At 39.4% G+C, this 25333-nt stretch overlaps 1 protein-coding gene across 5 annotated transcripts in view; it reads right to left on the bottom strand.

Annotated features, from left to right (window-relative positions):
- Positions 1–25333, bottom strand: part of SGCD (sarcoglycan delta) — a 376457-nt gene that overhangs the window by 202295 nt on the left and 148829 nt on the right. For all 5 annotated transcript variants that reach the window (XM_069869201.1, XM_069869200.1, XM_069869198.1 and 2 more), the window contains exon 2: positions 3387–3572. The gene's annotated coding sequence lies outside the window, so the exon portion shown is untranslated. The remainder of the gene's footprint in view (positions 1–3386; positions 3573–25333) is intronic.

Here is a 25333-nt window from a genome sequence, read left to right as displayed (position 1 = left end):
TAAAGTTTTGAATTTAACTTTGGGAATCCAAGCAGACATCCCATGATGCTCCAACTGAAAATTTCTTTCAATAACATAGGAGGACAATTTCACCGACACATTTGCAGACACAGCCAGTAGACCTGTACCCCTCACCAAGTCACTGGAAAGTTGCATTATATTGACATCTAAATCCAAACGTACATAAAATCATGTTTGTTTCTGATTTAAATAAATGAAATCACATAAGAAACAAGACAGATTTGAAGAGCGAAGTAATATTTTTTTTATCAGACCCCGTAATACAGGGAGTGAGAAAAGGTCACCTACCCACTGCTCTGCAATAGGTCAAGCAGGGATTGAACAGGCAAGCTCTTTGCTTCACCTGTATCAGACCATCACAGCTGCTATATGTGTCCTGTAGCACAAAGAGATTTTGTTAACTTGAATCGATTCACAGAACATTTGGAAATGGTAAAAAATGTGATGTTGGGATTCAACTTTTAAAAAAGAGAAATAATATTAGAGCCTAAACAAAGCAAAGGGAAAAGTTCCAAAGCAATTCATCTGAAAAAGGTGAATTACATTGAGGATTTATGCTCATGTAATGAAGACAATTAATTGCTACGAGATCCATAAAACACATTAAATGAACAGGGTTTTTTTGCAATCCTACTTGCAAGATAAAATTTATTAACTATGTTTAATGGCTACTTAAAATTTTTCTTCTACATATTTATTAAATGTGCTTTTTCAGCAGAACAGAGCATTTTACTAACTGGATTCTACTAATCTAAAAAATGAGCAATTCAAGAAAAAATATTACTCTACATGTTATTTACAGATCTATTTAAAATAATTACTTACACTATAAGATTATTGTCACTACAATTGCGTAAATGCTGCTAAAAGGGAATCAGCTTGTCTCACATGAGCAAGCAACATTTTGCTGCAAAGACAAATGAGTCCAGCTAACGTTATTTAGACATATGTTGCCATGGAGTAAATGTGAGTCTTGATGTCTTTTGGGTTATTGTAGTCACTTAGTTAAAATCCTCTCTTATGTGGGAGAGCAGGACACATTGAAGGAACTGGCTTAGATCACAGCAGTGACCTCAAATGGTTCCACATCCAAATCTCATGTTTTGCCCTATAGACTCAACTCCTCAGCCAAGACTGTCTTCATGTCTCCAGCTGTGAGAATCAAATGCACCTTTTGCACTTATGGCTGCGTGCAAATCAGAGACAGATGTTTACTGTTTAGAAGTGACCTAGAAGTGACTCTGTTCCTTACTCACCATCTGTAAAATAGGGATAAGCATCACTTGAGTCTTAAAAGGGTATAATGTTGATGGTAGTCAGTTATTCTGGTAAAGTTTACATTAGCCCCAAAGATGAAGAGAAGGGATGAAATTTTTTCTCAGCTGAATTGAATAACATATTGATATTGAATGAATAACAGTAGTGGTGCCAACTGTTTAAACTTTAGCACAATCTTCTCAATCTGCAATATTCTTAAAGATCAAGTTTCCATAAACATCAGTTTTCTTTACATAAAAAACAAGTTTTTAGATCTGCTGGTCACAGAGGAAAATGCAAAAATATAATCCAAGTCCAGCCTAGAGTTTAGTGTATAAATAATAGTTCTCTGAAACTGTGAGGTTCTGCAATGCCCTGTACAACCTCTGCACTGGAGCACTACTCATGCGGCATCCTGAGACATGAACCTTAGTTTGTGAGTTGAACTGACTCAAATGGGAAGGACATGGGGAGCTCATCTCACCAGCATCCTACCCAAGGCAGGGTCAGCACCATGGTCGCACCAGTAACCAATCACCTTGTCTGCCCTGGGCACCCAGCAAAACACACAGGCTCATCGTAAGGAAGACATATGTCCTTTCACCTATAAATCTCATGCAGAAACAGGGAAAAAACAAATTGCTGCGATTTCCACATTATAATAGTGCAAGATATTTCTCTGCAAGAGTCAAGAAGCCTTCTTGATTATGAAATACCTCTCCTATAGCCATTCCCTTTAGGAATTACAATCACAAGAGCAGCAGCTTGAAAATAAACAAAATTAAGGATGAAAACAGAAGCATGAGCAATGTTTAACAACCTTCTCTTCTAGAAACCAGGTGCCACTGGAGCAGACAGACAAATGGAGCAAGAACTGGAGTGCTTTTAATGATGGGAATTTCTCCTTTCTGACAAGCGTCGTTTTCTTGAAATGCCTGTCCAAATTAACAGCACGTGCTGTGGTTAGAAAAGGCCTTTTTTGACCCTCAGCATTTAGAAGTTAAGCACCTAATTTAAGCTCTTAAATTAAGACCAACAGAGTTCTGAAGTGGGAGAGTTTGAGCCTACAGTTTCCAGAAGTAAAACTACTGGTGCAACCATATCAAAAGCAGAAGAACAAATGCACATTTCCACAGATGCCTCATGTTTCCTTAAAGACTTTTAAGGATGTCTTGTCTTTTTTTTTTATTATTGTGCCCCCCTCTCAAGTACAGGTGTTATATTGTGGCAGTACTTTTTTCAACAACACTTTACTGCTTGTTCAGTCATGTAAGAGAAGTCAATACTCATGGGTTGAACGAAAAAGGATAGCATCATCTGATACCATTCTACTAAGATCTAGAAACTGATATTTTAAATTTTGGCATGTTTTTATCAGCAAACTTTGCCTTCACAGAAATAACTTGGCCTAGATAAAAGAAGCTGTAGAATCAGAGGTTGCATTACCTGAAATGCTTCTATAGCACGAGCTTTTACCACAACATTTTCCACAAGTCCTGGTGCTCAATTTCTTGTTAAAAGATATATTGCATATCACGCTGCTACAGTTACAGCACAAGCAATGTTTGTGTGGATATGAGAACCTACACACACACAAAAATTGTGAGTGCTACACAACAAAGGAGAAACGTAAAGTTAAGGAAAAAAAATTGGTATTATTTCCATCCTTAGCAAACAACAAGAATATACAAAACACGAAGATACAAAGAAAAAACAGAGGGCTGTACTACAAATGGGCTACTTAAACATCATTTATTTTCTTTTTTTTGTCTCTGACCCTCTGAACTGCAGACATTAGTGAAAAACAACAAGTGGGCTTTCAAAACGTGGATGTTTATCACCAACAGAAAAATACAACCATCAGCGAGCATTTTGTTCAATAAATCACTTGATATAAAACTGCAGCCCCTCAAACCCAAGATTTTATAAAAACACTTCACTCTTGATGAACAATCTTCAAACTCGGGGAGAGGAACTGTTATTTACAGAGGCAGTATGAGCAACACACGTACAGCAATGAACATGAAAGGCTGTTAATCTTCCTATTTTCCCCACATGTAGATATTCAGAAAAGAGAAAAAAACAAGAGCAGAGGGAAAATTACATACCTTACCAAACCTGAATGTTGGGCACAACTCGTTTCAGGGTAACATTGGTGTGAAGGTAAGTTCCTCAGGCGACCACCAACCACAATTCCTTTCTGAGCTCCCCAGAGGCTCCAGCTCCCCTTTGTCTGTGTCCCTGAGGAAGATGCAGTGTCCTCCAGTATTTCAGAGCCTCAGCTACAAAAGATGCTGTTCAGAAAAAAAAGGAAGAGAAGAAGGTGTGGCATTACATTCTAGGGTCAGTTGTTTGGCAGATTCAGAGCAGAACATACAACAACATCAGATAGGAATGAAATGTCAAGCAGGACAAAGAGTCTGTGACAATCCATCATGCATGGCACCTTTGGAGGGCAATCTTTGAATTGAAGAACTGTGGTGCAAATCTATTCTTGCTTTACAGTACTTTAACGGTGTCCCTACACCAGGAAATGAATGCCAGCCCGGCTGCTTTTTATTCCCGTCTGATATCACAGTGAGTAAGTAATACACTTCTCCATGGGGAATAGCATAATTCATTATGGCATTTCTGCAGAATAACAGGACTTTCATATTAAGAGCAGAGACATAGCCTCAGTCTTAATGTTTTGCACTGTTAAAGTGGCTCTTATTCAAGGAATTCAAACCTCCTAAACAGGCAATCAGGTTAGGGCCTTACAGCTGATGGGAAGCAGTGACTGTCAGCCCAACGCTCAATGTGTTCCCAAAGTTCAGCCTCCAAAGTAATTGTCGGAGGCAGGCAAATTGCCTGAGGTTTTCTGGGAGGGTGAGTGCTTAGCATCACCACATTTTCTAGCTCACTATCATTGCTAGATTAGCTCAGTGTTTCCAAGAGGTCAAACCCTGGCACTGAACATGATGAACTTGGGGACCTCACTGCATGCACAGCAATGGAGATGACCATCTGGCAGCAACACTGCCAGCAACCACAAACGTAGAGAGGCACCGAGAACTTCAAATATTCAACACTCCACTGCCTTAATCGTCCTTAACCCCTGGCATATGGGAAAACACTCAGAGTCTGCCACCCAGACAACACAGCCTGCAGAGCAAGACAAGGCAAAGCAGCACAAAGAAGTCGAGGACCAAGCAAAGAGCAGGATCCGACCTCCCTAGTTCAGATAAACCACCTAGCACGTACATGTGTCCTTAAACTGGGATAAGAAACACTTTTCTAACATTAACTCAACACAGCAGTCACAAACATAGTCTAACCTTGCCTAGAAATACAAAGGGAGAAAAGAAGAAGAAAAAAAGGAAATACTGACATATTCATTTCACAGAGGTCTGGTGTCCTAGACAGAAGAAAGTCTGGGGCTGCTTAAAATGTCACTAATTTCCATCTTCACAAAAAATCCCAAACCCATGAGCAGGTTACAGCTATCTGGAAAATCCCTTAGCTTTTAGGCTTGCAAGAATATATCAGTAATCAGCATGTAACACTGTCCATACAGAAAGTTAGCATCATAATATTTTTATATATACACGTGTGTGTATGTGTGTATATATATACGCATATATATAGATTATTTTCGCCCTACGTCCACATAGCAAGCACCACCCAGATGAGAAAAACCAAATATATTCCCTTTTTTCAGCACTGATTACTTCACTAGACCTTGTGCAAGTGGTTTATGCTACATACCACTCCTAAAGGCTCTACAAGAGGAGTCAGGACAGCAGAGCCCAGCCCTGAATTTCCTGGTACACAGTTTCAGACCTCTAGAACTCAGACATGAAGGACAAAAGTGGACCTTCACAGTTCCTGTGCTCTTCCAGCCTAACCATAAAAAAAAATCACACTGCCAGATGAAATGGCTGCTGAATGACTTATGGGTATAGAATTGGCTGACGCTGCAGTAGTTTGATCTGCAGGTAGCAGCAAGACCTAATTCTACTGCTTTTAAGGGATTTCTATCTCCTGAGACCATAGTTACAATTACTTTTTCATTTTTGCTCGTAAATTGTAACGTGAAATAGTCTCAAAGCAAATGAGTGCTACATTTTTGTGCATTAACTATAGCATCAGCTGAGTTGAGAAGTAGAAGTAGCAATAATAGGACTAGATCATCATTGCAAGCTGAGTGCATGAGCCTGCTCTCAGATTAGAAAAGATGTGTTTTTGAAAGTTTCTATTTAGTACAGCTTGCAAATGCTCACTGGAAGCAAATCTCTTTGGCAAGAAGTTGGCACGTTGCCTTAACATGCTGCTTTGCATGAGCATAAAGTTTCTGTGCCATCTGAATTCCTGCACTGCTAGGTGGAATACAAATTACGGTACAGCTCTTGGCGACAACCAAAAAATAAAAGCTTCTCTCACTCCTAACCCTCCTGACCACTACCAATGAGAGGATGTCAGCAGCAAGCTTCAAAATGCTGCTGTCAAGCAGTTGCCTGATACAGGCTGAAAGTTTGGCGTACTATGAACCTGCAGTAAAGAAAGAGGGTGACAAGAAAAAAGATGTAAGGACATGGAGGGGAAACAACTCTGGTCATGGTAAAGATGCAATGACTATGTACGTTTCCATCTCTGTGATACAAGCATTCATTGGGGACACTCCCCATCCCCATGGTACAACACAACAAAGTGAAATCTGTGGCAGGGTTCCTGGGAGCAGCAATGAGCATATGCTCCAATCTGAATGCAACGGGCTCCCTCCACACTCTGACGATGTCTATCACATATACAGAGGGAAAGAGGCAGGCCAGGAACCATTCCAATGCAGCAATATAGCAAGGTAAAAGGCTACTAAAAATAATCATAGAATCATAGAATCATCAGGTTGGAAAAGACCCACAGGATCATCGGGTCCAACCATAATGCAAGGAAACCCTTATGATTTGTGTTGGCTCTGAACCTTCAAGGAGCAAATAGATTAAAAAAAAAAAAAAAAAAAAAAACAAACCAAAAAAAACCCCAAAACTCCATATTCCAGTCCTGTTGCCCAACCCTGTATGATTTTGCAGAATAAAACCCCATTCGGTAAGTCACTATTGACTTGGTGGTGAGTGTCCTGGCAGTCAACTGGTTTTCCCCTCACATTCAAGGAACCTAAAGAGCCCATCACACAGGTCTTGAGATGCTCCTTGGTCTGCTGGAGTCTCTGCCCAAGTCTAGAGCCCCAGGACAATCCCACGGCTGCAGAGTGAGAGAGACACCTCCTGAAAAACCATTTTTTTTTATTCTGCAGCTGCAGTAGGAGCTGGCACTTCTTCTATCTGAAACAAAACCAAGTCTGAACTTACAGAAATGCCCCATGTACTACAAATCCCAGAATTTCAGTTAGTTTTGGTCATAAAATTTTGTGCTTTACCCATTCTCCTTTGATCAGATATCTGGGGATAGCTACTAACAAACTACGAATTACCTTTGTTATCCCATCACTTCTGATTTCTACATCCAATTTCTGGAGTCTGGGATTAAATATTCAGGTGCATTCCTAAATTAACATAGTTAAGTGGTATCAGACCAGTCTTCAAGCCACAAAAGCAAGCATATAGATGTTCTCATTAATCAGAAAAGGCAGAGAAGACATTTTTCCAGTAAAAAGAAAGTATTCCCCTTGGAGGAACCTCAGTTCTTTACTGATACAAAGCATGAATTATACAAAATAGCTATACACTTTAGATGTAACAAATCCGATCAAATATTAAATCTGAAGACACCACTTCTATCTTGAGACGCTCCCAGACCACAAATCAATGAAGTTTGGAAAACTCGCACAGGAAGCCTTGCTTAAACCTTGCCCTGTTCTCATATTCTTCTTTAGGCATCAACTATTAGGCACTGTCAGAGTGAGGACAGGAGCCAGCTGCACCCTTATCTGACCCGTCAGCGTCATCCTTGTATTTCAATGTCATAGAGCTTAAGGCCCAGCTCGCTTGGTGAGCATTAGCTACTTCAGATGGGGCGAAAGAGCTTATCTAAAATCCAAACAACATATTTTAAGTAAATATTGCTGTATAGTAGATATTCAAATTAGTATCAGTTTGTCTCATCAAAAATTAATTACAGCCTACCTAACTGCAATTGAAGAAATTAGTTGGGCATGGAAAAGATTAAATATTTAAAGAGACTGGTGACTTAAAAATAATTGAAGCCATATCTACTATTTAAATATTAAATTTCTTTTACTTTTACTGGTAGAATAGCTACTAAGAAATCAAACCTCCATATGTATGTGCACTCATGCAGACACGTACAACACACTCGAGTATATTTAGCATGTTCATATATATAGTTTCCTAACTCCCCTATTTCTCTATAGCTAAACTTAGGTAAACACATTGAACTAATACGGAGGAGCTCTACTGGTAGGGCCAGAAGCAAGGCTGTCAACAGGCATGGGAAAACACATTTTTATTGCTAAGTATTTAACAAGGTCAACCTCCTCTGCAAGTGCAGGAAAAAAGATCCCGCAGCAGACTCTGAACACAGCAGGGGATTACACCAATTCATTAGCAGGTATATCTTCTAATTACAGCCTTGGATATTAGTCCCCATACAGCTGAGTAGGCAACAGCTACTGCATTTTTGCAATATCCTCAGGATCAAGCTCACAGTTTTCTACAGAGCTTCAGGACAGCATGGCTTACTGCAATCCCATCACACTAGCTTCAGACAAAAGTAAGGGTATTCAGTTTTCTCAAAGGATGCTCCTGACTCATCACAGCTCAAACATGAAGAGAAGCCAGCTTCTATGTTTTATGGGATTTGTTCCTCTGCTTCTGTCACGTCAAGGAACAGCAGGATCAACAACTCATCCTGTCAGCTCCATCTGTGGTAAAGATCTCACATTAATTTAGTGTAAAGGTGACACTGGTGAAAAAGAGACTAAAATGAGACTTTGAATCCCTCTTTCCAGAACGCTAATGGTAAAAAATTGGTAGCAATGCAACTTTGGCACCTTTCCAACTGTAACACTTAGAGCATTGCCCACAGCCCTGTCCCAGACATACTTTGTCATTCACAATGGCTCAGTACAAAACATAAATAAAAGAGATGTCGCCAGCACTACTGGCACTCTGCTGTTTTGAGGCTTTTTTTTTTTTTTTTTCCTGCCAACAAAACAAATAGTGAAACTGCAGAACTGCAATTCAAGTGATAATGTCTGAGAGTAGGAAATTTGGTGGAGGCTGGTGGTGTGATGGAGTTCCTCGGGAACTTAACTCAAATTAAAGGATGAGGGCAATACTAAAATGAAATCTCATTGACTGAGATTAATAAAATTGAATACTGTGATGTTGTTGAACATCTGCACTGGTTTTTGTCATTCAAGTACAAACTAAGGGTTATCCTGGAAAAAGGAAGTGAGAGCAGTGATTAGCCATGCTTGTTGTATGAACTATTCCCATCATAAAGGTATTAAGACTACATTATGAGGTTCAAAAATATGATTAACTTTTTGTGGGGTTAGGAAATGCTAAGATACTGCACAATTCTTGCTGTTGCTGTACATGAGTAAATAAATTCTGAAAGAGAATCCAAGAAACCCAGTGGAAATATTTCAAATTTGAAGTGAAACATTCATGCTAAAGAAAGGCACTTAGAAACAAAGGCTGCTTTTTAAGTTCAAAAGCATTAAACTGTGGCGACTCTCCAGCTGCCTAGCTGCTAACACTGCATTATACTATTAAGTTTTTTATTATTACCACTCCACTACTACTACAATCTGGTTAATCTAGAAAATGATATTTTTTGAGCTTCTTAGATTCAGGCATTTACATGTGCCCAGGTACTGAAGCTTTTTCATGAGATTATTGTTTCTTCTGTCAGTTCAATGGAAAGCAATGAAAGTTATAGGAATGCAACAAATCCTTGTCAAATAATGCTTGCAAAGGGTCAGAAGCACATTGGTAGAAAAAAAGCAATGCTTAACTGATTTCCTGGATTTTGGAGAGAATTAGTTTCAAACATCTTGCACTTAACCGGTCAGATCTTCAAAATAATTGAGTAATGAAATAAACTCAGTTCTTTCAACAAGAGCTGACAGGTTTATATTAGAGGCAGCTGTGTGATCCACCCTTTGCTGATGTGACGGTATCTAACTGGATTGCCTCTAACTCAAAAAGGAAATGTAACTAGAAAACAATGATGTCACTCAACATTGCTGTTAAACTGAGAGCCTTAGAATTTGTCAATATATGCAACAATACAGAATAAATTATGTTAACTGAGGAAAAACATTATTGATCTGATCCAACCCAAGATGAACTTCTACATGCAGAAAGTTAGTGCACTGTGACTCTTCTGGGATATATTTTCTATATTCTGTAGTTCAGGTACATTGAGGATGAAGAATGCTGGTTATTACTAGAAGGTACAAATACCTTTGGGTTTCTTAACCACAGCTGATAGCACATAAGTGGATCGTTTCACACATCAGGACATGAAAGCATAAGCTTTTTATAAACACACTGTACTTCTCTTTCTCTATATCAAAGTTATTAGCTTCACTACTACTAAATTTAATCTCATTTGATGTTAGTACATTTGTATTTTGCCACCCAAAACTGACTTCTCTATCTCCTTCAGACACACTTTCACCTTCTTTTTTCCTGTTTCTTTCTTTCTTTTTTATTTTATTTTGATTCAGGGACTCTCTCTTTTGAATACTTCAGATGAAATCTCCCAACAGTTCTGGCACTGGCCTCACTCTGCTCTCCCTGGAACTGGTGAGATTTATTACTGGCTCGTATTAAGATTAGTCATAAGAAACAACTGTCTTTGCTGCCTTAATCTCTCACTCTCCAGAGATACTCTGCTTTGTGTTACTGCCATTTCTATCCTGCTTTCTGTTGGAAAATGAATAAGTAAATGCATATCTCCATCTACTGTTAAATGTCATTGCTAAGCAAACCTTTCGTCCTTTCCTAAAGTTGCTTATCTCTAAAGTTATTTATTTAGCTCTGTAACTTTATTGTTTATCTCTGTGGAACACATTGGGATAAGCTGGTATACCAAATGTTAGAGAAAAAACAGGTATACGTGATTCTGTGGCACCTGGAGGACACACGGCTGTCAGTCAGTTGTCAACCCAGAATCTGAGCAGGGTTTTCCACTATAAATTCCTATTATTATTCTCAGTGTTTTGATTTTAAAAGCTACACATAGCTTCAAAGTCTTATCATTTCCTGGAATCTAAAACGTGATTCGCCTTTGATGCTTTGAGCCAAGTTTAATCATATTAGTAGAAACAATTGTTTCTAATTACTTTCTTAACTTTACAAAGTTTTGTCAGAGAAATTAGCAGTGTATAACGTGCTGTCACTGAATTCCCATCCAGTGCTGTTGTTTTACACTGCTACAACCCAGGGGAAAACTAAGAGTCAACCAAGCCCATAAGGGACACATAAAGTCAGCCTCACTCTGTGCAGAGATCTGATATGTTAGCCTGAAAAGTATTTCAAATTCACTGACACTTGAAAAACAACAACCAACTTCCAAAATATAATTCTGCCTATGTGGATTGTATATCTGAAGAAAAATAAACTCAACTTGATCTGGAAAGCAGAATAAAAGCCTAGCAAGTCTCCAGAGCCATTAAGTGCTTTAATTTCAACCTGCAAAATGACAGAGCTAGGAGGATACAGAAGAGGGCAGGCAGAGGTCTGGCAGAACATCTGGGAGGACACAAGGGTGAACGGATGCCTGCAGCAGCTTATGAGAACCATAAGGGATGGGTGAGTGCACTGCAGAGCCAAGAAGAGGCCAGAGCAGATCCAGGGCTGCAGGAGGATGTCATCAGGAGTTTGGAGAAAGTTGATGCCAGTTAAAAAGGACCCTAAAGAAAGAGGGATCCCAGAAGTTGGCCTTTTGGTATACAGCCACCAGCACATCTGCAATCGCAAATCAAGGCTCCACTAATGTCTTCTCCCCCTTCCAAGCACACACATTGCTCCAGTCTCTGCTTTCCAGACCATGCCATCTAATCTTACATACCAAACTACTGAAAAATTTCAACAACTGCAAAGCAATAAACAATCAGCATTGATGTAAAAGGCATCCCTGCCACAGATTCCACATGAGAAAGATCTTGAGTTCACACCTGTAAACAACTCCTGCTGTCTGCTCTTGGAGAGAGAAGGTTAGACGGATTTCTCAAACAAGTCACCAAATTATGTGAAATACTCTCATTCATCCAAGGCAGCGTCACACTGGTTCACAGTCAGTAAAGTCTGGCTTTCTTGGCATGCTGTAAATTCTAACAAACACAGTTGAAATACAGCAAGGTTCATGGCAAAGCCAGCCTGAGCAGCAAGTATCTGAACTGCCTTCAATTTTATTAGGTGCTCAGTAGTCTCAGAGCAATTTCTTGATTTGTGCTGAAAACCAAAGCAGCTAAAAGTAGACTATCAAATGTAAAGGAGTTTAGAATAACCTTGCTATGAAATTCAATTCAGACACAGCTCAAGACTGCTGACTCTGAAGTCCATAATTAGTAGACCCCAGCCAGAAAAACGTCACTAAGTCCAGGCAGAGCTTGGCATGAGATGAAAAGACTAATTTAGCCACCGTTGGCAAAGAAATCACACCATGCACCTGAATTCCATCTAAATCTAGACATGGCCAAAGTATTACAATAAAATACACGTGAAAACTATTCTTAAAAGGGCAGCACTTGAGGTGGAAATCGGCCTTATCACTGATAAAAATTTTCAACAGGTACAGGCACACATTTACATATAAAGTTAGCAGTGCTTACAAGATAACGGCCTGCGTCATCGGGTGGTTGGACAACCCCCTCCTCCACTTCTTCCAACCACAGTTCATCATGCCAGCATGTAATTGTGTTCAATTAAAATCTCTTTGGAAAAACAATCCCATAGATATCATGTATTTGAGTTTAGTGTGCTTTGCTTCTTTTTTAAAGTCCTTCTAAAATCCCAGATAATATCATCAAAACCATACTGTAGTTCTGCATGTATTTATGTCAATTAGCACAAATTCATCTCAAGAGTGAATTTTTTTCAGTCCACTCACCCTTAAACAATTGGATGCTGCAAAAAAAAGCCCACAGCTATCTATCTGCATAGCACTGCAAACGTTTTGAACACCACTAAAATAAAGTTCATTGACCTGAATTTATCTCTGGTGTAACTCTACTGACTTCAGTGGGCTTTTGCCAGTGATAAATCTGCCCACTGGGTTCTGGGACATGAAATGACTATGAAATAGCAATTTGTGGAACTGTCAATGAACAGGTTTGGATGTGGGGAAGCCCGTGCATCAAGAAACTCTTCTTTTACAAATCTGCAAACCTTCGGCAGTTTGCAAAATGCTACTGTTAGAAATATTTTTATAAGCTATAAATAGACTGCTAAGCCCATGATAAATTAAAGTCTGTGAAGGCTGCAAGACTAGGCATGTCTAGCTCTGGGTTCTTAGTGGACTTTGGATTCAAGGCAATTTTAAGACTAAGTTTTCACACGTGTCCAAGCGTGTGTGTCTATACATGCATGTTAGAGTCACTTCTTCTGGGTTCTTTCTGTTTCTAATGAAAAGTAGGATTTTAAAAGTCACAAAATAACACCATTTGAAGCAACTAAAATGCCCTGTGAAATTCCCAGTTAAAAAAAAAATAGTGAAAGGCCCAAATTCATACATTTTGATGTCCCTGAAGCTTCTAAGTTTCAGAAGCCACATGGTTTCAGACACTCCTTAGCTGTCTCTCACAAACAACCTTTTCAATTCTTGAGCCAGTCTTAAGTTACGGCCACACGCTCTGTGCTCCAGGAACAGCGCCTGAAAGGGCTGAATTGCACGAGCTCTCACCTGCATTCAGAGTAGAAATAGTTACCTATTCCTATGAACTCATCTGCTTTTCTCAAAAAAAGCATTACTGTTCACTAAGGCATAGGAAGATGGCACATGCACATCGTAAAAAGTATGAAGCAATAAAGTAGGTGGGGGTGAAACATAAGATCAAATTCTCAGCTGGTGTAAGTCAGCTTGGAGTTTTTTAAGGTAATGACAGAGCAATTTCAATTTTTCAGATCCATACTGCACATTGTGTTTTTGCAATCAATCCAACAAATAGATGTGACAACCACTATCCAACGATAACCATTTTACAGCAGCTATTACAATTACACATAGGCAATTATCCCAGTGCCAGAGATTGATGGGAATTATGTTTTCCCCTTTCTAGTTCACTGTGGAAGGAAAACAAAAAGTAGCTAAAGAATATATTAATGGTTCTTCAAATAATATACTTGATTACATTTAATGCAGAATATTTTCCTTCCTGTTTTTGTAATGAATCTGACCATGAAAAACAACTTTCTGTCTACAGTTTGTACCATTATAAGCTCAACTCATTTGATGTGAAAAACCTACAGTTTAATTGCTTGATTTAGATTTGGCTGGTAAAATGTGTACTGAAACATTACTCTCTTAATTATGTTAATTTATAACTGAAAAGCTAAATTTACAAAGGCAATAACATTAATTATTTACTTGCCCATTAAAGCTGAATACTTATTACCGAGCTAATTGGCTTCATAAGTCTGCCAAAAAATTAAAAATTAGTTTATAACTGATTTATATAGGAGTGATACCACTGTATCTCTCAGCAGGTTGTGTGTGTTTAATAGATTGCTCTGATATACAATTACATTTCTTTCATTTACACTGTGTTACATATAGTATTTTCAAAAGATTTCTTTTTTCCTTGAAAAAGATACTAGTTGTGACTCAAAGAGAGCTCCTTTACTGTGCTGTACCCAACATCCTTTAGGCAGTGTGATGGACTTTCACCAATCTATAATAATTTATGAAGATTGCGTCTCACCTGGTCATTTAAATGCTCACTGAATGTAGGACTACACTGGGTTAAATCTCAAAAAAGAGAAGCACTGTAGCTCAAAACAATCCAGCTCATAGCCAGAAGAATAGGGCTGTTAAGAAACAGTACTCTATAGTGAGGAGTTTCCATCCTCAATAACATTTTAGCTCATTTCCATATGCAAGATAACTAAGATATTCAATATGTATTTATTCATGTGTGCTCACAATAATACAATTAAGTTACTAATGCTTACAGAACGATTTGTGCGTTACCTTAACATATGATGAAAGGCTAATTTTGCTTCCTGTCTAGACAGATACTCTAATTCTATTTGGCAATGTCTTTCAACTCTGGCACAAAGCAGATACCTTCTCTTCCTGATTATGTTCCTTAAATATGTGACTTTCCCAGAGGATGACTGGATTACTAAAGAGCTGCAGTGGTCTGGTCATCAGTGAGAAGCGAGACGCGCAACGGACTGCTGTGATCTCCACTTCTGCTCATGCTTCTGTGAAAGTCCTCTTTAATGCCTGATAATAATTGGTCTGCAGAGAGTACAAGATAAACTGAACAAAAAAATCCAACCCTGAGACAGCACACACTGAAGCAGTAGCTAGTATGTTCAATATTTATTCATGTGGATGTGCTCAAAACAGGATGATTAGATCTAAATGATGGTCTAAACTGCCAACCATGGTGTAATTGAATTATAAAGAAAAGACAGAAATGTCCGAGAAAGAGAGGCAATAGGTCAGTGAATTTGGCATACTGTCTTATGTGAGAAGGAACGGGTCATATCACAGTTGAAAACTTTGCTGCCATTCATTTTTTCATTGCAACTCCTCTGCTGCTTTCTGCAGTGCAGAGGCTGAGCCAGCAACGTAGAACGTGTGAACCTCCATCTCGGGGAAAAATCATCCATATCTCACATTGCCTGAGAGGCTGGATTCAGGACATACAGTTCATTTTTTTGATGATAAACTGCTAAAGGAAAAAAAAAAATCAACCTAAATTCTAACTAAAACTGTGGAGTTTCTTTGTCCATGTCTTACCCTCAGTCTTCATGTGCAGATTTCCATGTGGCCACTTGCACAGTTTTTCTTTATCCTCTTGGAAGAGCATATACTTTGCATCCTTTCTAGTAAGACCTGATCAAAAGGCTGCTGTCATCACTGCAAGACACCCCATTAGCTTTTGGATTTAAATCAGCATTGCAGAGTGTGTCCTACTGCTTGCTGGGCTTACGGTTACAACAAACTTATGCACATTAAATAGTAATGGAAGCAACCATATCTCTTGCTTTTTGTTATCATAAACCTAGGAGTTTGGTGCAACCCACTTCTCCGTGGGTTTTTACCTATGGCTCGGAAAGAATGGTAGGCAATCTATGTGGCAACATTCACAAAGACAATGATGCCACTTTCAAAGCTTTGCCTCAAATGTTTGACTTGTCTAAATTATATCCACAGCTGTTTCTTCCCAATAAAGCACAGCCCAACAAGATAACAGCAAAGATTCGCTTGCTAAGTCAGACTAGGAAATATTTTAACCTTTAAAAATGTGTTGCTTTAAAAACAAAACCTGTAATGATAATTAGACAAAATGTCAAAGTCTTAGAAATATTAATTATTTAGAAAGCTATTATAAGCTGAGTTCCATAAAGACTCATTCATTTCTGCACTGTTTCATGAAAATTTCAACAATTTTTGAAGTCTTTGTTAACTATAACATAAGATATATTTCTTAGGGGAAAAAAAAATGTTCTTTCAAATTAAAAATTTTTCACACCTTTCGTTTACAATCTGATACAAGAAACTAAATTTTACCCAACTCTGGAAGTCTTGTGCTATTGAGTTTTGGTTTTAGCACGGTCTTTGCTGAACCTGGCCTTTCCCTCATTATTATAACGGTATTAATGGTTTGGCACCGACCAGTGCCAACACATCAGACTGCAAAATCCAGATCAGGTCTGGCATGAAGCAACAAACCTCACAGATAAAAACCTGGTATGAGGCAGTCCTAGTAAACAAAGATAACACTGCATGACAGACAACTAGCAGAAAGGAGCATGGCAAACAGAAGATAATTGTCAGGCATGTGGTATTTTTAGCAACAATCAACCAAAATACCTTAAACATCAATTTCAAGCTACTTAATCCGCTTAATGACATGCTATGGCATTTGTTTATGATTAGGATTTCACTTTGTTTTCTATAGAAGAATCCCCTAAGACTCTCAAATTCAATGTGCCTTGTAAATAGTTCTGCAAATACCCTGAGTATTAGGTTAGAGTTTAGTTATCACAGTGCTAAATTATTCCAGCTGGGTCATTATTAATTCTCCTAATTTTAGTATCATTCTCTATCATTACAACAATGCAGCACCCTACGGATACATTTATTACAAAGCATAAATCCAGTACTCCTATAAGATGCTGGAATGCCTACTCCGCAATATTTACACAAAAGCCTAAGGAATGTTTTAAGAGAGTTATCTTTAAGACAACTTTTTAAAGGCTTATCTCTAGATTCCCATCCTCCACTCACCTATTACATTTTTGTATTATGTTAGATAAGTTTTCTGTATGTGATACTCCACTGCAGTACAGGCTATTGCTCAAGGCAAAAGTCTTTCATAGTAAATACACTGGTGAAAGGGATGGTGGAGAGAGAGCAAAGAAGAATATATTGCTGTACACAGCAATTCCATTAAGAGAAACCATTTATAAAAATAGACATTTAAAAATACCTTAATGCATATTCCCCTCCCCCTTCAGAGAATTTATGCTACTGCTTTTTTTCTAAAACAATCATAGGTTCGATTGGGTCTTGATTCAGAAAAGCAATTCATTCAGGGGAGAGCTCCTGCTTAAAACCTGTCAGAGAAAAAGTTAAGCAGATACTTCAGTGTTTTCCTAAATCAGGATCATAACTGGATTTATGAGTGCATAAACCCCTCCATGCCCTGCATTCACACATACAGATTTTGAACTTTTCATTCAGTCACTGAGTCAACTCTCCACCTGTCTGGACAATCTTTGAGTCTGGTAACAAGAGATCATAACTCTGGTTTAAGCAGTTGCTCTCAAACAGCTCTGAATGTGCCAGTGCCGTTTCTTCCAACCATCCCAGGTTACCTCCCTTCTTCAGTAAAGTCACAGCATTTTCTAAGTACAGCAGACCACAGACTAATACTAGCAGTACTAGCACTGATCTTGTGCCTTCCCTCTAGAGTCGCTTGCACCCTTTGTGAACAATATGTCACAGCACCTTTTCTTGGCTGCCCATCAGTCTGAGGGTCCTCAGTGACATCATTTGAGCTCTCCTGAAGCAATGGTCCCTATACAGCAATTCCTTATTTTGTGTGTGTGCAACAGTTGTGTTGGGTTTTTTTTTTTAACGACTGAGGCTCATCCACTCCTGGGAAATGTACTTACTGGTCTGTCATCCAAATAAATAATGCAAATTAACAAGGCAGATCCTTCTCGCACCACGTGGCCAAAATGGCCAAGGTCTTTTGAGTAAAATATTAACAAACTGCTCTTAAAGATTTTGTTAGAGTCAGGTACGTAGCCATTAGTAGTCATTGGCCAGTGGATTCCTGGCTACCTGGGCATGTGGACCTCTGAGCTTAGCTTTCTTTCAGATATGAGAGCACTGTGCTTAAGTAAGCATCAGACTCCTGGCTAAAGAAAAAGTGTTTCTCCTTTCCTCTCTTTTGGATTAGCCACCCAGTTGGAGAAGGAAATTAGATTAATTTGGGCTTAATAAAGCATACTAGATATTATTTGCTGCTTACAGGTATGTGCAAGCTCAATGATTTGCTCTGTATTTTGGGGGGTATTTACAAATCTCCGTTTCCCTTGTACCATCCTCTGTGATGACAGGTACTATATTTGCCTTCCTCCTGACTTCTAACAATTGCCCTATTGTCCATAAGCCTCTGAGAGCCATCGTAAATAACTCGGTGTGTACATTTCAGAAGACCATGCTGACCCAAATATATCACACTTATCTAAATAGGCCTTATCTTGTTCTTGCCTTTGCTCATAAAGCCTTGTTACAGGGAACACTGTTATAGATCTGACACAATTATTAACCTTTCTGTGAAGAACACTGCAATATAAAGGCATTTGGTATTTCTGTCTTCTCTGTCTAGTCCATTTATTCGCTTCCCTTTTTTACCGATGGACTTTTGCCTTTCTCTTACTTCCAGTGCTTCTGTAAGTAATTTCATAAGCTTTAACAGCTGTAGCTGACTTTGCCTCCTGGTCCTTCTTATTTTAGTCTACGTGGCTACATGACTGTGTTCTTAGCTATGCACCTTTTGCTTATTGTGCCATTTCTTTACTGAGAGTGGTCAAGCAATTGAACAAGAGAAGTTGTGGAGTATCCATCCCTGGAGTTGTTAAAAAAACCCATGTAGATGCGGCACTACAGGACATGGTTTAGTAGGCATCACCCCCTGTCCAAACCCAATCCAGCCTGCTCAGATACTTGAAAAAGAAGTTGTGAGATATATCCTATACTTCTTCCCATCAACATACCTGCATCCTCAGCTGTCTTCCTATAGCCCACTGATCAGCATGAATTTATTTTCCTCAGTGAGAACAATACCCTTGTAAAAATGTCCCATAAACAACTCCAATCAAAATGCCATCTGCCCTCCACCTACACTATTTGTTACAGTTTCTCTCTTGAATATTCTAGTGGCATCTTTTTCTTCAATACCTTCTGGATTTTGTACACCTTGGTCACAACCCCTCTTAATCTCTTCTATTTTAATGAATATAAACATAATTTTCTTAACCTCTTCTCCTAGTTTATAACCCCTAAGGCCCTTCATCATCCTTGTTAAGACTGTGTCCATAATTAGAGTGTCAAAAAAGTTTAAAAGGAAGGAACAAGAAAACGCCTACCTAATACAAATTGTTACATGAATAACCAACATCTCCCCCCTAGACTCACCTTTCCCACTCCAACCCAAGCACTCAGTGCCAGAGGGCAATTCAGCTGCTGAGTTCTGCACATCAAGCAGTTTAGCTAGGACAACTTTTGAAGCTTCAAGGCCCACCACTCCTCCCAAATGCATACTGCAATGTTCATCTTTCTAGTATTTGTGCTGCAGCTACACATACAGACACATGCATTTATATCCTTTGCAGATAACTGAAAATCCACACCTGCCCACGTTATTTATCAGACGAATTGCCCTCCATCTGTTCATATAAAGGCAAACATAGAGGTTCTTATATATATACACACAGATGGCACACTATTCCCTGCAAGCATACACAGGTATGCATGCACACGAGTGTTTAATATTACTGCTACCAAAGAAAGAGAACACTAACCATAACCACTTTTACCATAGAATTTCAGATGAAGATAACACATCAGCCAGCCTTCAGAGCTCGCTGTGGCTGGCATTTGTTACTTGTATAGATCCTGGAATCTTCCACTGTGATAAGCAGTTTAGAAGCCTCCAAAGGATGAGGATAATGTCATAAAAATGCCCAAGGCATGGAAGATAAACACCTTGGCAGGGAATATTGCTGTGCCCTTACTGATAATGCTATATGATATTTAGAATTTGAAATTTGCCACAGAAAAATGCTTTGTTTACATCAGAAACTGAATCAGACAGTAGCAAAAGCAGATGCTTCAGATAAGGGCTTGAGAAAACCTTGCAAACAATCATAGAGCAACTAAACTATCTGGGCTATTTTCTTCCTGATTTTGATTAACCAGAGATTTGGCAGATAACCTGAAAAGGAAGAAGTTCTCCACCTCTCTCAAGCCCATCCCTTTCTGTCCTTACCATTGTACATTGAACGGTCTCACAATTCTGAAATGAGGTCCAAGCCTCTGGACTTCAGCTCTTGAGCTTTTGTCCTTGGTGGCAGCTTGTTGCAATGTGTCCCCCCAGCGTCAGCAACTCAACAACTCTTCCCGCATCCACAAAATATGAAATCACAAGCTCATGATCAATCTGCTGTTCTAGTAAGGTGTTCCTTGCGAAATTTGCTCACACATTAGTGAATCACTCCCAAACTGTTTTGTATAAGCAAATTTAAGGCATTTCATTATGGAAATGTATGCCAAAACACCTTCCCACAGAGCTTCAAACTGTCATGGTATGATGCAGTTACGTTGAGCAGAGCCTGCGGTACATTTTACAGAACACAAAGGTGCAACCTGTTTGTAACGGGGTAATGATTTATGCAAGTATGAAAGGTGAAAATACATTTATTTGTCCTTGACATGCTTTGTAAGTGCATATCTGCTGCTCAGCGGGTACAGCCAGCAGCAACAACCTACAGAAGGAAATGGCACTAAAAAACCCTGTAGCCCACACCAAACTTACAACTCTATTTTTCTTTGTCATTATTATCTATCAGAAGATGGTTACTATGAAACACTATCTATGGATTTTATCATGCATACATTCATGCTACAGGAACAAATCAGACGCTGAAAATAGCTTTGTACTCTTCCAAGAAATCTCATTGCTTTACAAGATCTAAAGTTGGTAGTTCTTTATCAGCATCTTATTTATCTAGGCAATTCCTGTGCCACGGAGCTTCATCATTGCTAAGGGTGGGTGGCATATGCAGCTATTTAATACTACTGGCCTTTGCAAAGAAAATGCAGCTCCAGCTCTGAAGCATGAGGATGCTCAGCCGCTTGACTGGGTTAGTGCTGTAGGATGCAATATACATTTACAACTCTGCTATTTAGTGCCAAAATATCAACCCATCAGCATAAATCAGGCCAAGCCTACAGCTTCCTTCCTCACAAGCAGACCTTCAGCCTCTGAGCAGCATCTGGTACGTGGAGCAGAAGGTAAACCAGAAACCACGTTTCCTCAAGACTTTGACACGCAACAGTGGCTTTTCCATCCCTTAAGAAGTTCAGTGTCACCAAGCTACTCACCAGGCTGCTTTGTGCAGCTCAGAATGCTATCACCATGCAGCCTGGTAAGGAAGACAAGAAGCTCCAGGAATGGGAGGCATTTAGGGACATGCAGGCTGCAACTTCCCTCTTCCAAAGCAGCAAGCCTGAAGACTTATCTCGTGCTGTAGTCTTCACAGCTCTCCCACTCTGTGCAATGGAGGCAGAGCCCAGCAGCTCACCGGCCCTGGGATAGCAACCAAAGAGCTCCGATATCCAGGCTGTCTCTTCCAATCTCTGCTTGAGCCATCTATCAGACAACAGAACAACATTCCCTTCCCCTCCCACCAGCTAACTGCAAATTTTGACCATAAATCAACTCTTAGTGGACAATTTTGTGTAGGTGTAATATAGCTACTTCTCATTACAGCACTCTGGATGAGATTTTCATATTATTAGCAGCTTAAAATAATGAAGTTCATATTTCCTCTCCATATACATGTTTGTAAGCTAGCATAAGAGTTCTGCTGGTAATTCTACTTTCCTCATGTAAGTGCAAGATACAGGAGCTCATACTTAACCCCACATCTATCTGGGCAACAGCAGTGATAGAGCTCAGAATAGAGGGGACTAAGCTAGAGCACATCCATTTTTTTTTGGCCTGTAAGCTAAGCAAATAATTTCATGAGCTCTCTTCTAGTTCTTAAGCTATAAATAATGGAGGGGGGATAAAAACAGTTCACAGAACTCCTGGCTGAAACAAGGTAATAACATTCAGTAATGATCAATACATGCTCTAGTTCTTGCCTTTAGGACATAACTGATCAGGGAGAGTCTACATATAGGGCAATTACATAACTATGAAGATCTATGAATACTATTCAAAGTCCAGCTGATGGAAACAAATTGCAAAATACAGACTTGTGAATGCAAAGCCATCAAAGAAGGTGAGAGCTTCTGTTAGACCTGGCTGCTGGTTAAAACAAAAGGAAAAAAAAAGAACTTATTTCCTCATACTGGTGAAGGTGCTCACTTGACAGCCCTGTAGAGTGATCTTTTTATTCAAACTAATGCTGGCAGCAATGGTACAACATTTCTTCCAATATGCCCAACCCTGTATCTATTTTCAGTCCCATCAGTAAGCTAAAGGTTAAAGCTTTTTATTTAAACCCACACCCACATGCCATTTAAATTGACCCAAATTATTGTTGGAGTTGTAACCTCTCTGTATTAAAGTTCCCTCAGGGGCTGCTTCTTCATTTCAGGCTCACAAAATTCCTCCCTCGCAGGATAAAAGCAGAGTAAGGAGCATCTCCAAATAGAAATGGAGAAGGGGAGTGGGTAGGAGTTCATCTTCAAAGAATGCCCCTTGGTGTTGTGGATACTGCAGAAAACTTCAGTTTTATTAGATAAATATCTAGAGGGGTTAGCTCCAGTCAAAATACATTTTGGTGATAAGAGATCTCATTGTCGTTCCCATTTTAAGAATTCCTTATAACTAGAAAAAGACCAAATGTTCTGCCTGCCTTTGTGCTGCAGCTGGAACAAAACCCATCAAAACACCCCAAAATGGAAAAGAAAAAGTGGTCCCACGCAATCAGCCCACTATGAAAATAATCCTCTGCAGACAGTCCTCTCTGTGCCAGGGGACCAGGAGGACTGAGGAGGAACAGGAGCCTCTTGCAGTCATGCACCAGTTAACATGTGCAAAGTGCCATCCCAGGAGTGAAATTACTCTCTAGGCTGATAAAAGGCAAAGGGAAAGCAGCATCTGGCCTACAATATTTAGCCTTTTCTACACAGTTTAATGCTGTGTGAAGCATGGCAAAAGCAAAGCTTCCTCAGCCCCGGGAAGACAGCTGGCGATGAAACGCAGCAGGGACACCATATGATAGAAGGCTCCTAATTACACAATCTCAGTCTTGCCTGTCAGAGCAACCACACTGTAGTATGCGAGTCAGGGAAAATCAAGCAGAGATAAGACTTCAAATCCATCTCCAGATGCAAGCTTCCCACACCTTTGAGTACAGCTGCTTCTTGGATCTAGCTCTAGTCAAAAATGCTGTGGTTCAGCAAGGCAGAGATATCCCCAAGGTTCAGGGCTTGTGAAACTTTAGCTTCTGATGGGAAGAGCCAGACATACAAAGAGATATTCAACGAAGACCGACCACAGACACCCAATCCTATCAGCGTGATTGATAGTCCTCGGACACTAAGAGCCACCCATACCAATACAAAGCAAAAAGATAAAAAAAAAAAAAGTAACCCAAGAGGGTTGAATTTCATTTGATGTTTGCTAGACACATAAGAGGAAAAGAAAGACTTTCTCTTTCAAGCTATATATATCATCTCATTACACACTGATAGTGTTAATTGCTGTTCAAGTGCCCAGAGGCAAAGACACAGTACACTTCCAACAAGCTGAAAAACATCGTTAAACATATTACTATTATAGAGTAAGGCAAACCCCACCAATACCATGAAAGCAGACCTGCAGAGAACCAAAGGAGGTGACTCAATGCTGATGGACAGACTGGTACTGGTATCCGTTAACGCTGATTTAAAACCTGCTATGTTTATGCTACACTTCAGTCTCTGTGACTACACAAACCCTCTCAGCCTTCTGACAGCAGCATCTCACTGGGATCTTTGCAGTGACATGAAGCACCACATGTCAATGAACTTCTAAATCTGGGCTTCCCCTCCTCCCTCCTTCTTTGGTTGCTGAAGCTCTGCTATATTAGTGCATCAGCACCATTGGAATTATAAGGGAACCACTGTCTTCTGCGAAGGAATCAAGCAGTCATATTTTCAGCTGTCTTGCCAGCATGTTTCTGCAGTACCATGAGGGGAAAAAAACCCAAACATGAAAGAGATGGCTGAACTCTACAGTAAATAGAATTAAGTTCCTGCTAAACCATACGACTTTCGCTAAATTTGAAGTACAAACAATGAAAGGGCTTTATCAGCTTTACACCAAGAAAGAAAGGGATAAAGAATTAGATTTTTACAATTCAGTATGAGGCAACCCCAGCTCTGTAGAATCAGCATCATCCAGGCCATGCGTGGGTGGCAGAGCCGGATATGTAATTTTTGAGACACCAGTATATACATACTTAAAGCTACTGCTGAAAGGGCTTAAGCAATAAGTTGTAAATTAATTCATTATCATTTGCTGTATAGATGGTGAGAAAGAAGTCCAGTCTCACGTGTTGCACAAGGTTTGGTGAAAGCTGACAGGTGATTCTTTTGGCCAACAGAGAGAAGCAACTAACGCCACAGCCTTCATTTGTGACCATGTTTCAATTCCAAAAAGCATTTGCTTCCCAGGAGAGTAAATTTTTCATGAATAAGGGGTAAATTTGACCAATCTTGGTTAAAGTTTCGAAGTTAATAAGTATGTGCCTAGAAGAGAGCATGATAAAAACTTCCAGTCAGGAGTTTTGATTTATACGTTTTTCTTAATCGTGCTATAAAGTTATAAGATCCAAGCAGTTCAAAATAAAACCAAGTAAAACCAACGCTGCTGTTTTTGGAAGAATAAACAATAAGGAGGAAGAACTGTTTAAAAAATAGTAACATCATGTTCTAGTAAACACAAAAAGTCAGTCAGGAAAGTATGGAGACTTTCATTTCTGAGAAGAAAGGTGGTCACAGAAATTCTCAAATAGTAAAACAAGACTGATAAGCAGTAACTCTTCACAAAATTAAATTACGTATTTAAAAAAAAGCAGGAGCAATGAGCCCTGATAGTGAAAATGACTGAATTAACATATCAAAGGAAGGAGATAGGAGAATAACCCAGAGGGTAATACAAAAGAAAAGTTTAAGGGACACCTTGGGATAAATTGTCTTTGTCTGCCAGGGAGATGAACCTGACTTCTTTAGTGATTTATATCACAGAAAAAGTTGAAGGAATAATTTAATTATTGAGAAAACCAAAGGGGCACCAGCTGAAGAAACACCCAGTTTCTACAGGGCAAGAGACTACTTGTGGCTGTACATAACCAAAGGGTTGTCCATGCTCTGCACAGCAAGACTGTACCAAAGAGGTTCCTTGTTACTTTTTTGACTGTGCTGGAGATGTAGTGATTGTACAGTTTACAAGGAAATATACACACAGTGTATCGCCTGAGGGACTCCTTGGGCAAGGTCTTTGAGAAGGATAAGCCTGCTTCCTTTCCTAAGACCATCCATATATTATCACAATGCAGTTTGCCTTTGGCAGGTGCTTTTATTTTTTGAGACTTAAGATCTGGAACTACTTTAC

The sequence above is a fragment of the Phaenicophaeus curvirostris genome, chromosome 15 (genome assembly GCF_032191515.1).
Source record: "Phaenicophaeus curvirostris isolate KB17595 chromosome 15, BPBGC_Pcur_1.0, whole genome shotgun sequence".
Taxonomy (NCBI): Eukaryota; Metazoa; Chordata; class Aves; order Cuculiformes; family Cuculidae; genus Phaenicophaeus; species Phaenicophaeus curvirostris.
Note: the sequence above shows the minus strand (reverse complement) of the source record. Positions and strands in the feature narration are given on the sequence as shown.